The sequence below is a fragment of the Bombina bombina genome, chromosome 7, assembly GCF_027579735.1.
Source record: "Bombina bombina isolate aBomBom1 chromosome 7, aBomBom1.pri, whole genome shotgun sequence".
Lineage (NCBI taxonomy): Eukaryota > Metazoa > Chordata > Amphibia > Anura > Bombinatoridae > Bombina > Bombina bombina.
Genome location: NC_069505.1, coordinates 458857368 through 458872944, shown reverse-complemented (window position 1 = coordinate 458872944; position 15577 = coordinate 458857368).

Sequence of the window (15577 nt, the reverse complement as noted above, 5' to 3'; positions counted from 1 at the left end):
GAATAAGAGAGGTGTTAAGTTGAGCAACCACATAGGAGAGAGGAATGATGTGTTCGATAGGAGCTTCAGAAGAGTCATTAGACTGAGGAAACTGACGGGAAAGAGCATCAGCCTTTTTATTCTTGGTCGCAGGAAGGTAAGACTATAAAGTTAAAACGAGAAAAGAATAAGGCCCACCTGGTCTGTTGAGTATTTAGTCGATGAGCAGTCTAGGTACGTCAGGTTCTTGTGCTCTGTGAGGATTTGAATGGAGTTGACAGTACCCTCCAACCAATGTCGCCACTCAGTAAGGGCCATCTTAATGGCTAGGAGCTCACGATTCCCCACATCGTAGTTCCTTTCTGCAGGGGTAAAATGTTTAGAGAAAAAGGCTACAGGATGCAACTTGGAGGTAGAAGGGTCCCTCTGAGTCAGTACAGCACCAGCTCCTATTTCAGATAAATCAACCTCTAAAGTGAACTGCAGGTCAGGGTCAGGATGATGTAGTACAGGAGCAGTACAAAAGGCCTTCTTTAGATGAGAAAAAGCGTCCACAGCTACTGGAGGCCAATTTCTGCAATCTCTGTTTGGTTTGGTCAGCTCAGTGAGTGGGGCAACAATTCTGGAGAAGTTATTTATGAACTTGCGATAATAGTTGGGAAAACCCCAAGAATCTCTGTAGTTCCTTCAATGTGGTGGGTTAAGGACATTCTAGAACTGTGGTTAGCTTAGTAGGATCCATGGTGAAACCTTCTTTTGAGATAACATATCCAAGGAACTGAATCTGGATTTGATCGAATTCGCACTTCTCCAACTTGGCTACCAGAGAATTGTTTCTGAGACAAAGAAGTACCTGTTTTGCATGCTCATGATGCTCCTTCAGGGTGGTGGAGAATATGAGGATGTCATCCAAGTAGACAATGACAGTACGATTTAGGAGATCATGAAAGACATTGTCGACGAAAGCTTGAAAAACAGCAGGGGCATTGCATAGCCCAAAAGGCATTACTAAATATTCATAGTGCCCAGATCTCGTGTTGAAGGTAGTGTTCTATTCATGTCCCAAGAAGATACGAATGAAATGATATACACCACCACCCCCCCCCCCGAAGATCTAGTTTTGTAAATTAACAAGCATTTTGGAGCGAATCATATAGTTCAGTGATTAAGGGAATAGGATAATGGTTCTTTTTAGTTATGTTCTTTAGGGCTTTGTAGTCAATGCAGGGTCTCAAACCACCATCCTTCTTACTGACAAAAAAGAAACCAGTCCCAGCAGGAGAGGAGGAAGGGTGCATAAAGCCTTTAGCTAAGTTCTCTTGAATATATTCCTCCATGGCCTTGGTTTCAGCGTTGGAGAGCGGTTAAGTCCTTTTATGAAGCGGAGCTCCAGGAAAGAGGTAGATTTTGCAGTCGTAAGGGCAGTGAGGCAGATTTAGCTTGATCCAATGGGTGTGCCATCCAGAGTGGTTATCTTGAGACATAGTTTTTTTCGGCAGAAGAGGCAAACCTGCTTGGATCATGAAACAGTGATCTAGGAAATTTCCAGCTGCCCCTGAATCAACAAAGGTTTGTGTGTGAACAGAGTTCTGAAGAAATGTGAGGGTAATGGGTACCAAGATCCGAGAAGAGTGAGGGGAATTGGTAGTGGCCATGCTTAGAGGTACCCCGCACTTATTCTCTAAGCGTTGGCTTTTCCCGGCAGAATATCACAGTTCTTTCGTTTATGTGAATCAGAACCACAATAAAAGCATAGTCTCAACCTCCTTCTCTGTCTTTTAGATTCAGAGTACTTAAGGGAAGAGAGATCCAAAAGTTCCTCCTCAGAGGTAACTGGAGGTGCAAAAGAGGTAGAGGGCATAGCGGTAATAGTCTCTAACTTAGAATCTAGACTCTGCAAGTGGGTGTTGTGGGTTCCCAGCATTTGTCCATGCAGAGAGATTGCTCTTGCTACCTCATTTGGGTCCATGGCTCAAGTATAATGTAATGCTTGTGGGAAATTTCCCTATCAGACCAAACTTGGCCAGTAGTCTTCTTATCCCAGTGTCAATTGGAATGATAAGGAAATATCCCAGAACAAGAGAACAGATAATTAAATGAGGTTAGCGGTACTCACAGCAGAGAGGGCAATCCTTCACAGCACCAGAGGGGTTTAACAGGAGAGTAGTCAGGCAGGCAGAGTTTGGCAACAACAAAGCAATCCAGAGTTCCAGCATTTCAGGGGTTAAACAGAAGTATGGTCAGAGACAAGCAGGGTTCAGCAACAGTAAGGCAATCAGCAGTTCAGGGGTTAATTAGAGAGTGGTCACAGACAGGCAGAGTTCAGCATCAATAAGGCAATCAGCAGTTCAAGAACAGTAACACGTAGCACCCAGGGAGCACAAGACAGCCTATACTTGGGCACAGAGGAAAGAAATCCTCAAACTTACATAGGCGCAGAAGAAAAAAATGGGGTTTATTTAGCAGCGCTAAAAAAAAGCTAGGAAATGATGATACCAATCTAATTTATGTTTTATACAATCTAGTTTATTTAAAAATTCTTATAACACATAAAAACAACAGCAAATGCTTTTCCTAATTAATAAAGGGACGTCTCCCTTATACAACACTTATAAAAACAGACTAGAACCATATAATCCTAGAATTCCAGGTATAAAGGAATTAATTCTATAGATAACATATGGCAAGCAACAAATTTCTAAAATAAATGGTGAATTGAATATTTAAAAGGCACAAATGTATCAATCCTAACAGCTTTACAGTTCTTCAGTAACAAATACAGTTATAAAGTTACACAGTTACTTTCCTTGGACATATAATTGGCTCAGGTGTGCTGGATAGTTAAAAAGGCAAAAAACAGTCGTTATTCTGATTTAGGTGCCAAAGCAATCGTGGTTAATGGAAATGGTTAATTTAACAGATGAATACCTTGATGTCTTTTAAAGTTCAGTTTGCATGTTTTAAAAAACGTAGTGCAAATTAGTGTAGAGGTACCTTAATCTGTCCTGTTGCAACCGCTGATATTCTTCACTGTGAGGGATTCACAGACTGTTTGTTCCTGGTGCTTCTGATAAGTCACCTGACCTTCTCTTTGATTCAGAGGTCAGGGGTGATGATCCGTTCTGGTGATGTAGTTATCCTTTTTTTTGTTTTCCTTTCTTCTTATAGCCCAAATATTGTTTTCATCTGGGTTCCCTCAGACTTCTTAAGGTTTGAAGAAATCTTTGGTCAGTGTTTAGCAGTAACACCGTATTCCCTGAAGTTACCAAAGGTAGATTTTAACTTGCAGGGTCAGGAGAAAAGTTTAAAGTTGCAGGGTCACACAGCTTTGTGACAGTAGTAAATTAAGTTTAGTAGAGTGTAGCAGGTCCCATTCCTGTCCATGATTACAACCCCACCCCCTTTATCTGCCGGTTTAATTACTATGCTGGTATCATTTTGCAATTCTTTAAGAACTGTTCTTTCTTTGTAAGTTAAATTTTTTGGTATCTTATTGTTAGTTTTTATTTTCTTAATATCGTCCTGAACCAATTTTTCGAATATTTAAAAAAAAAAAAAAAGGAAAACAAAAAAAAGGATAACTACATCACCAGAATGGATCATCACCCCTGACCTCTGAATCAAAGAGAAGGTCAGGTGACTTATCAGAAGCACCAGGAACAAACAGTCTGTGAATCCCTCACAGTGAAGAATATCAGCGGTTGCAACCAGGACAGATTAAGGTACCTCTACACTAATTTGCGCTACGTTTTTTAAAACATGCAAACTGAACTTTGAAAGACATCAAGGTATTCATCTGTTAAATTAACCATTTCCATTAACCACGATTGCTTTGGCACCTAAATCAGAATAACGGCTGTTTTTTGCCTTTTTAACTATCCAGCACACCTGAGCCAATTATATGTCCAAGGAAAGTAACTGTGTAACTTTATAACTGTATTTGTTACTGAAGAACTGTAAAGCTGTTAGGATTGATACATTTGTGCCTTTTAAATATTCAATTCACCATTTATCTTAGAAATTTGTTGCTTGCCATATGTTATCTATAGAATTAATTCCTTTATACCTGGAATTCTAGGATTATATGGTTCTAGTCTGTTTTTATAAGTGTTGTATAAGGGAGACGTCCCTTTATTAATTAGGAAAAGCATTTGCTGTTGTTTTTATGTGTTATAAGAATTTTTAAATAAACTAGATTGTATAAAACATAAATTAGATTGGTATCATCATTTCCTAGCTTTTTTTAGCGCTGCTAAATAAACCCCATTTTTTTTTCTTCTTATCCACCATTTAGTTCTCTTTGAGGGAAGAACTTTTTTAGCAGCAGGAATCCACCTTTAGGCGCTCCTATCACACTACACATAATTACATAGGCGCAGACCCACGCCAAAAGAGGGCCCACAGGTGATCCGGCAGGCATCAGAATGGAAGTGGAGTGCGGTGATGACATCATTGCCCCACACCCACTGGAACTGCTGCGCCCATGGCAACAGGAGCGGGGACACAGGAGCGAAGTGACAGAGGAAGGTTAAACACTGTTCCTCTGAATCTAGAACCAGCAGTTCTGTTGGAGCTGCAGCGGTCAGCCATATACAGCTTTCTGAAGTAGACGATTCCTTGGCTAGTTCCTAACGAGAAATTTCATCGTCTAACTCCTCTGGAGGGAATCTGAGGATATTAATTTTAGATTTAAAATTGAACACCTAAGATATTTACTTAAAGAGGTTTTAAGCACACTAGGAGTACCTGAGTCTAAACTCACTGTGGAAAAACAGGTACATAAATGTAGGTGTTTAAAAAAATTGAAGCCCCCTGAAGTGTTTCCAATAACCTCATTGGTGACAGACATTATAACCAAGGAGTGGGAAAACCTGGTGTCCCTGTTTTCTCCTTCTCCAAGCTTTAAGAGAATGTTTCCTGTAGGTGGAATGTTTCCACCTTGGCTAAACACACTACTATCCCTCTGGAGGATAGCATATCCTTTAAGGACCCAATGGATTGGAAGCTAGAGGGATATCTGAGAGGTCGTTCTCCAGGTAGGCTTGCTTTTCCAACCTGCCATAGGTATTGCTGCAGTGGCGAGAGCTGCCACCTTTTTGGTATGATGCCTTATCTGAACTGATTTCGGTAGAATCTCCTTTGGAGGTTATCCAAGACCACATTCAGGCCCTAAAAACAGCCAGTTCCTTCAAAGGTGATGCCATTATTCAAATCATCCGTATCAATGTTAAGAACTCTGGATTTGCTGTACTAGCCAGGAGGGCTCTGGCTAAAGTCTTGTTCAGTGGACATGGTTTCCAAGACTAGATTACTATCTTTGGCTTTTAAGGGAAAATCCTTATTTGGGCCAGGCCTGAATTCAATAATTTCTACTGTCACTGGTGGTAAGGGTGCCTTTCTACCTCAGGATAAGAAATCTAGGTCTAAGAGACATCCTGTGGGATGTTTTCGCTCCTTTCATCAGAACAAGACACAGAGGAGTGCTTCAACAACCAAGTCTGAAATGCTGCAGAGTACCTGGAAGACCAACCTGATGTGAAACAAGCCCAAGAAATCAACCCAAACAACAGTCAGCATTAAGGGTCAGCTCCCGACCTGGGCTCACGTCAATTAGGGGGCAGATTATCTCTGTTTCAGGAAGTTTGGGCTCAGTCCTTTCAGGACCCTTGGATTCTGGACATCATATACCAGGGATACAAAATAGGTTTCTGATCTCGCTTTCCAAAGGGCAGGTTCCTCCTTTCAAGGATCCAAAGGAAGCCGGAAAAAAATAACAGTCTCCCTATGCTGTGTAGAATATCTGGTATCTATGGGAGTTGTTGTCCCCAAGCCTCAGACAGAGAGGGGAGGAGGGTTTTATTCAAACCTATTCATTGTTCCCAAAAAAGAGGGAACCTTTCATCCCATTTTAGACCTGAAGTGCCTCAACAAATTCTTAAGGGTACCTTCCTTCAAAATAGAGACCATCAGGTCCATTCTTCATCTAGTGCTAGAGGGTCAGTTCATGACTACCATAGATCTGAAGGATGCATACCTTTTTAGATTCCTATTAGCCAAGATCATTACCAGTACCTACATTTTGCTTTCCTGGACAAGCATTACCAGTTCATAGCTCTTCCAATTGGTTTAGCTACGGCTCCCAGGATCTTTACAAAAGTTCTAGGGGCTCTACTTGTTGTAGTCAGACTACAGGGGATTGCTGTGTTGCCATACTTTAACGACATCTTGGTTCTGTGCCATCTTTACATTAGGGATATCTCACACAGAGCAGTTACTCTGGCATCTTCAGATTCATGGATAGAAATTAATTCTTGAAAAAAGTTCCCTCTCCCTCAACATGAGAGTGAACTCTCTGGGGATCATCATAGATTCTATCAGCATGCGTATCTATCTCACAGTTCAACGCAGGAAGAAGCTTCAGGCTGCCAGTTGTCTACTTCAATCCACTACTCGGCCTCCGGTTGCTCAACGCATGGAGGTGGAAGGTCTTATGGTTGTGGCTTCGGACGATATTCCTTTTTGCTCCCTTTCATCTGAGACCTCTACAGTTACCTATGCTGAAGCAATGGAACGGGAATCATTTAGACCTGACTCAGGTAATATATGTGGTTTCAGAGACAAGAGTCTATTTCCTGGTGGCTGTCTTAGGAACCCGTTCTCCAGGGCATGTGCTTCCTGTGCCCGTCCTGGGAAATCTTAACAACAGATGTGAGTTTGACAGGCTGGTCTGCTGTGTGGGGTTATTTTGAATATACCAAGAAAACTGCGTTTAGCTAAAAGTATCAAGCACTACACAGACCCTAACTCCTTCTCTATTAGGGTTAATGGTAACTATTACAATAAATGATAGTGAGTGTGCCCAGGTCTATGGATCAGATATTGCTAGGAGACTTTACAATAATACATGACTTTTTTTGTTTTGTTTTTTTAATCCCTATTTTATTTAACTGCATTGATGTGTGCCCTATTATCTAAACGGATGACTATAAATTGTGATTTCACTATGATGTAAAGTTAAACATAGCAATGTTAATCTTTTTTCCTGTTATTTAATCTGGCCATTTGAACATACTATATCTTTCAGTATCTACATTTAATCCTACTGGATATTATATATTTGTACTTTAGGAGATTTTAGACCATTCAAGTGTTTTATTTTTACTTTTTTACTTGTATTGAGAGACGTCCCATTTTTAACTGATAATTAAACTGTAATATAAAGTGTGTGTACAAAGTATTTTTTCAGATATTATTAAATCCTTTTCAGTATCTTTAGCCTTGGGCGCACTCACTATCATTTCTTGCTGTGTGAGGTTCTATGAGAGCTCAAGGAACCTGGGGACACGAGGAAGCAATCCTTCAAATCAACGTTCTGGTGCGGAGGGCCATCTTCAGTGGCCTTCAGTTGTGGTCCCAGTTACGTTCCATCCTTTTATTCAATTTCAATCAGACAACATAACTACAGTGGCCTATGTCAATCACCAGGACGGAACTCGCAGTTCTTTTGTAATGCGCAAGTGTCTCTTATCCAATGGGCAAAGACATACCAATAGGAGAAAAGGAAAGTGTGGAGTGATATGTAGATAGGACTCAACTAGCTTCCCCAAATCTGATATGCTCCCAATATCGGATGTATAGAAATGTGAGAATAGGGGTGGGTGTGGGGAGCGCTCTAAAAGAGCTGTGAGTATAGAAATGTGCGAATAGACATACCAATGCCAAATGTCAGCCATCCACATTCTAGGTGTGGACAATTGGGAAGCTGATTTTTTGAGCAGACAGACTCTGCACTCCGGGGAATAGTTACTAAAGTAGGAGGTGTTTTGCGAGATCACTCACATCGGATGGCTTCCTTTCTCAATACCAAACTACCGAAATACGGGTCGAGATTGAGAGATCCACAGGCGTTGTTGGTGGGCACCTTAGTAGTTCCTTGGCATTTCAATCTAGTGCATCTTTTTCCTCCAATTGATCTGCTCCCTTGAGTCATAACTTGAATCAAACAGGAGGAAACATCAACAATTCTATTAGCTCCTGCATGGCTATGCAGGACTTGGTATACAGACCCTGTGAGAATATCATCTGCTCCTCCATGGAGGCTGCCTCAGAGAGATTTAACACATAGTTTTGTCCCAGAAAGGATTCTCTGAGGTGTTGATTGATACTCTGGTTCAGACTAGAAAACCAGTTACCAGAGTGTTATAGTGTGCAACTGCAGGGTTTATTTCAGAAGGACAAGACAGAGTTTTAAGTAAATCAAAATTCCTTTTATTTGTAATTTTCCACAAAACAACACTCTTTTCTCCAACATAGGTGTGTCCGGTCCACGGCGTCATCCTTACTTGTGGGATATTCTCTTCCCCAACAGGAAATGGCAAAGAGCCCAGCAAAGCTGGTCACATGATCCCTCCTAGGCTCCGCCTACCCCAGTCATTCTCTTTGCCGTTGTACAGGCAACATCTCCACGGAGATGGCTTAGAGTTTTTTAGTGTTTAACTGTAGTTTTTATTATTCAATCAAGAGTTTGTTATTTTGAAATAGTGCTGGTATGTACTATTTACTCAGAAACAGAAAAGTGATGAAGATTTCTGTTTGTATGAGGAAAATGATTTTAGCAACCGTCACTAAAATCCATGGCTGTTCCACACAGGACTGTTGAGAGCAATTAACTTCAGTTGGGGGAACAGTGAGCAGTCTCTTGCTGCTTGAGGTATGACACATTCTAACAAGACGATGTAATGCTGGAAGCTGTCATTTTCCCTATGGGATCCGGTAAGCCATGTTTATTACGATCGTAAATAAGGGCTTCACAAGGGCTTATTAAGACTGTAGACTTTTTCTGGGCTAAATCGATTCATTATTAAACACATATTTAGCCTTGAGGAATCATTTTATCTGGGTATTTTGATATAATAATATCGGCAGGCACTGTTTTAGACACCTTATTCTTTAGGGGCTTTCCCAAAGCATAGGCAGAGCCTCATTTTCGCGCCGGTGTTGCGCACTTGTTTTTGAGAGGCATGGCATGCAGTCGCATGTGAGAGGAGCTCTGATACTTAGAAAAGACTTTCTGAAGGCGTCATTTGGTATCGTATTCCCCTTTGGGCTTGGTTGGGTCTCAGCAAAGCAGATACCAGGGACTGTAAAGGGGTTAAAGTTCAAAACGGCTCCGGTTCCGTTATTTTAAGGGTTAAAGCTTCCAAATTTGGTGTGCAATACTTTTAAGGCTTTAAGACACTGTGGTGAAAATTTGGTGAATTTTGAACAATTCCTTCATGTTTTTTCGCAATTGCAGTAATAAAGTGTGTTCAGTTTAAAATTTAAAGTGACAGTAACGGTTTTATTTTAAAACGTTTTTTGTACTTTGTTATCAAGTTTATGCCTGTTTAACATGTCTGAACTACCAGATAGACTGTGTTCTGAATGTGGGGAAGCCAGAATTCCTATTCATTTAAATAAATGTGATTTATGTGACAATGACAATGATGCCCAAGATGATTCCTCAAGTGAGGGGAGTAAGCATGGTACTGCATCATTCCCTCCTTCGTCTACACGAGTCTTGCCCACTCAGGAGGCCCCTAGTACATCTAGCGCGCCAATACTCCTTACTATGCAACAATTAACGGCTGTAATGGATAATTCTGTCAAAAACATTTTAGCCAAAATGAACACTTATCAGCGTAAGCGCGACTGCTCTGTTTTAGATACTGAAGAGCATGACGACGCTGATAATAATATTTCTGAAGGGCCCCTAACCCAGTCTGATGGGGCCAGGGAGGTTTTGTCTGAGGGAGAAATTACTGATTCAGGGAACATTTCTCAACAAGCTGAACCTGATGTGATTACATTTAAATTTAAGTTGGAACATCTCCGCATTCTGCTTAAGGAGGTATTATCCACTCTGGATGATTGTGACAAGTTGGTCATCCCAGAGAAACTATGTAAAATGGACAAGTTCCTAGAGGTGCCGGGGCTCCCAGAAGCTTTTCCTATACCCAAGCGGGTGGCGGACATTGTTAATAAAGAATGGGAAAGGCCCGGTATTCCTTTCGTCCCTCCCCCCATATTTAAAAAATTGTTTCCTATGGTCGACCCCAGAAAGGACTTATGGCAGACAGTCCCCAAGGTCGAGGGAGCGGTTTCCACTTTAAACAAACGCACCACTATACCCATAGAGGATAGTTGTGCTTTCAAAGATCCTATGGATAAAAAATTAGAAGGTTTGCTTAAAAAGATGTTTGTTCAGCAGGGTTACCTTCTACAACCAATTTCATGCATTGTCCCTGTCGCTACAGCCGCATGTTTCTGGTTCGATGAGCTGATAAAGGCGGTCGATAGTGATTCTCCTCCTTATGAGGAGATTATGGACAGAATCAATGCTCTCAAATTGGCTAATTCTTTCACCCTAGACGCCACTTTGCAATTGGCTAGGTTAGCGGCTAAGAATTCTGGGTTTGCTATTGTGGCGCGCAGAGCGCTTTGGTTGAAATCTTGGTCGGCTGATGCGTCTTCCAAGAACAAGCTACTTAACATTCCTTTCAAGGGGAAAACGCTGTTTGGCCCTGACTTGAAAGAGATTATCTCTGATATCACTGGGGGTAAGGGCCACGCCCTTCCTCAGGATCGGCCTTTCAAGGCAAAAAATAAACCTAATTTTCGTCCCTTTCGTAGAAACGGACCAGCCCAAAGTGCTACGTCCTCTAAGCAAGAGGGTAATACTTCTCAAGCCAAGCCAGCTTGGAGACCAATGCAAGGCTGGAACAAGGGAAAGCAGGCCAAGAAACCTGCCACTGCTACCAAGACAGCATGAAATGTTGGCCCCCGATCCGGGACCGGATCTGGTGGGGGGCAGACTCTCTCTCTTCGCTCAGGCTTGGGCAAGAGATGTTCTGGATCCTTGGGCGCTAGAAATAGTCTCCCAAGGTTATCTTCTGGAATTCAAGGGACTTCCCCCAAGGGGGAGGTTCCACAGGTCTCAGTTGTCTTCAGACCACATAAAAAGACAGGCATTCTTACATTGTGTAGAAGACCTGTTAAAAATGGGAGTGATTCATCCTGTTCCATTAAGAGAACAAGGGATGGGGTTCTACTCCAATCTGTTCATAGTTCCCAAAAAAGAGGGAACGTTCAGACCAATCTTAGATCTCAAGATCTTAAACAAGTTTCTCAAGGTTCCATCGTTCAAGATGGAAACCATTCGAACTATTCTTCCTTCCATCCAGGAAGGTCAATTCATGACCACGGTGGATTTAAAGGATGCGTATCTATATATTCCTATCCACAAGGAACATCATCGGTTCCTAAGGTTCGCATTCCTGGACAAGCATTACCAGTTCGTGGCGCTTCCTTTCGGATTAGCCACTGCTCCAAGGATTTTCACAAAGGTACTAGGGTCCCTTCTAGCTGTGCTAAGACCAAGGGGCATTGCTGTAGTACCTTACTTGGACGACATTCTGATTCAAGCGTCGTCCCTTCCTCAAGCAAAGGCTCACACGGACATTGTCCTGGCCTTTCTCAGATCTCACGGATGGAAAGTGAACGTGGAAAAGAGTTCTCTATCTCCGTCAACAAGGGTTCCCTTCTTGGGAACAATTATAGACTCCTTAGAAATGAGGATTTTTCTGACAGAGGCCAGAAGAACAAAACTTCTAGACTCTTGTCGGATACTTCATTCCGTTCCTCTTCCCTCCATAGCTCAGTGCATGGAAGTGATCGGGTTGATGGTAGCGGCAATGGACATAGTTCCTTTTGCGCGCATTCATCTAAGACCATTACAACTGTGCATGCTCAGTCAGTGGAATGGGGACTATACAGACTTGTCTCCGAAGATACAAGTAAATCAGAGGACCAGAGACTCACTCCGTTGGTGGCTGTCCCTGGACAACCTGTCACAAGGGATGACATTCCGCAGACCAGAGTGGGTCATTGCCACGACCGACGCCAGTCTGATGGGCTGGGGCGCGGTCTGGGGATCCCTGAAAGCTCAGGGTCTTTGGTCTCGGGAAGAATCTCTTCTACCGATAAATATTCTGGAACTGAGAGCGATATTCAATGCTCTCAAGGCTTGGCCTCAGCTAGCGAGGGCCAAGTTCATACGGTTTCAATCAGACAACATGACAACTGTTGCGTACATCAACCATCAGGGGGGAACAAGGAGTTCCCTAGCGATGGAAGAAGTGACCAAAATCATTCTATGGGCGGAGTCTCACTCCTGCCACCTGTCTGCTATCCACATCCCAGGAGTGGAAAATTGGGAAGCGGATTTTCTGAGTCGTCAGACATTGCATCCGGGGGAGTGGGAACTCCATCCGGAAATCTTTGCCCAAGTCACTCAGCTGTGGGGCATTCCAGACATGGATCTGATGGCCTCTCGTCAGAACTTCAAAGTTCCTTGCTACGGGTCCAGATCCAGGGATCCCAAGGCGGCTCTAGTGGATGCACTAGTAGCACCTTGGACCTTCAAACTAGCTTATGTGTTCCCGCCGTTTCCTCTCATCCCCAGGCTGGTAGCCAGGATCAATCAGGAGAGGGCGTCGGTGATCTTGATAGCTCCTGCGTGGCCACGCAGGACTTGGTATGCAGATCTGGTGAATATGTCATCGGCTCCACCTTGGAAGCTACCTTTGAGACGAGACCTTCTTGTTCAGGGTCCGTTCGAACATCCGAATCTGGTTTCACTCCAGCTGACTGCTTGGAGATTGAACACTTGATCTTATCGAAGCGAGGGTTCTCAGATTCTGTTATCGATACTCTGGTTCAGGCCAGAAAGCCTGTAACTAGAAAGATTTACCACAAAATTTGGAAAAAATATATCTGTTGGTGTGAATCTAAAGGATTCCCTTGGGACAAGGTTAAGATTCCTAAGATTCTATCCTTCCTTCAAGAAGGATTGGAAAAAGGATTATCTGCAAGTTCCCTGAAGGGACAGATTTCTGCCTTGTCTGTGTTACTTCACAAAAAGCTGGCAGCTGTGCCAGATGTTCAAGCCTTTGTTCAGGCTCTGGTTAGAATTAAGCCTGTTTACAAACCTTTGACTCCTCCTTGGAGTCTCAATTTAGTTCTTTCAGTTCTTCAGGGGGTTCCGTTTGAACCCTTACATTCCGTTGATATTAAGTTATTATCTTGGAAAGTTTTGTTTTTAGTTGCAATTTCTTCTGCTAGAAGAGTTTCAGAATTATCTGCTCTGCAGTGTTCTCCTCCTTATCTGGTGTTCCATGCAGATAAGGTGGTTTTACGTACTAAACCTGGTTTTCTTCCAAAAGTTGTTTCTAACAAAAACATTAACCAGGAGATTATCGTACCTTCTCTGTGTCCGAAACCAGTTTCAAAGAAGGAACGTTTGTTGCACAATTTGGATGTTGTTCGCGCTCTAAAATTCTATTTAGATGCTACAAAGGATTTTAGACAAACATCTTCCTTGTTTGTTGTTTATTCCGGTAAAAGGAGAGGTCAAAAAGCAACTTCTACCTCTCTCTCTTTTTGGATTAAAAGCATCATCAGATTGGCTTACGAGACTGCCGGACGGCAGCCTCCCGAAAGAATCACAGCTCATTCCACTAGGGCTGTGGCTTCCACATGGGCCTTCAAGAACGAGGCTTCTGTTGATCAGATATGTAGGGCAGCGACTTGGTCTTCACTGCACACTTTTACCAAATTTTACAAGTTTGATACTTTTTGCTTCTTCTGAGGCTATTTTTGGGAGAAAGGTTTTGCAAGCCGTGGTGCCTTCCATTTAGGTGACCTGATTTGCTCCCTCCCTTCATCCGTGTCCTAAAGCTTTGGTATTGGTTCCCACAAGTAAGGATGACGCCGTGGACCGGACACACCTATGTTGGAGAAAACAGAATTTATGTTTACCTGATAAATTACTTTCTCCAACGGTGTGTCCGGTCCACGGCCCGCCCTGGTTTTTTTAATCAGGTCTGATAATTTATTTTCTTTAACTACAGTCACCACGGTACCATATGGTTTCTCCTATGCAAATATTCCTCCTTAACGTCGGTCGAATGACTGGGGTAGGCGGAGCCTAGGAGGGATCATGTGACCAGCTTTGCTGGGCTCTTTGCCATTTCCTGTTGGGGAAGAGAATATCCCACAAGTAAGGATGACGCCGTGGACCGGACACACCGTTGGAGAAAGTAATTTATCAGGTAAACATAAATTCTGTTTTCATTCAGAGACCTAAACAATGCAATAAATAAAGACAATATTTAGAAACTTTAATATAAAATAACATGTATAATATTTAACATCGTGAGACAGTTAAAGAAATTTTTCTGGCGGGGCGTAGCCGTGCAGGGAAGTGGTTGCACTGCAGTGAATGTCCGTAGCCTTTTCTGCTCATTTGGCTCTCTATAGCTACAAAAATGGGTGAATACGTTCACTAAGCAGTCTATCCAGAACCAGAACAAGTCGGCAATTCGTTGTTCAGCATGTTACCGCACAGGAAAGCCGTCTTGTAAGAAGAAGCCCGGTCGCAATCTTTGAAGCCGGCCTACATCCTAATGGCTCTCAGGACCCTGCTAAACCGGTGGATCGATGCACTACAAAGATTAGCACACCAGCCTTTGATTCGGAGCTGGAGAACATATCCTCTCACAGTGTGGCAACAACAATCGGGGTGAGAAATGTCTGAGGCAAAACTACGCACTTGATAAAAACAATATAGCAGGTCGCTGAGCTCTGTAATGACGCATCACATTTTCATTATGAACCCCACTTAACTGACAGACTGAAAGAGTGCTGTGATCCTCAATACTCCTTGCTCACTGTAATATAGAACTAACCAGCACTTATTCTAAAACGCTTACTAACCATAATGAGGATTAGCTCTCTTTTGGCCTCCCTTGAAGAAAAACTTGTCCAGTATTAAAGGGGAGGAGCACACTCACAGGCACCTAAGCGTGTGCAACAAGCCAGCTATCCCAGAATAAACAATCTAAACCATAAGAAATGGAAAAATAACCCAGACAAATAGTCTTTACATAGCGCGTAACAACCCCATATACAACATCTATCTGGAGGGAATACTGTCTACAGGGGAGTCAGGAATATTCTTTATATAAACACCTTTGAACCCTGTATAAAATGCATCTAAAAGAAAATACTTCAGACATTAACAGGAACACTTAGCTAAAAAAGCAGGTAGCACAAACTTGCTTTTTTCTGCTTATGGCAGCAAGGAAATCTAACAGAGTGAGCAAAAAACAGACAGCCTCAAATACACCATCAGTAAGCTCCTTTTTCTCAGCACAAGAACAGGAATCCCAATCTGCACCAGAAAGTGCTAAACAACCTGACAGCATGGCAGCACAAACCTCAGCAGCACTCCCTCAATCCGACTAACTATCCCAAATCCAGAGCACAATAGCTGCTCTCCCATCAAAATCTGATATTGCGGACCTAAAATCCCTCATAAAATCAGAAATATGTTCTATAAGGAAAGATATCAATGAGTTAAGTTCCAGAATTGAATGTCTGGAAGAAGTTTAAGAAAACCTGGAATCAATAGTCAGCAATAACACCCAGCACCTTAACTGCCAAGATTCCATTATCCAAGAGCCACAGTTGAAAGTTGAGGATCTGGATAATAGGAATA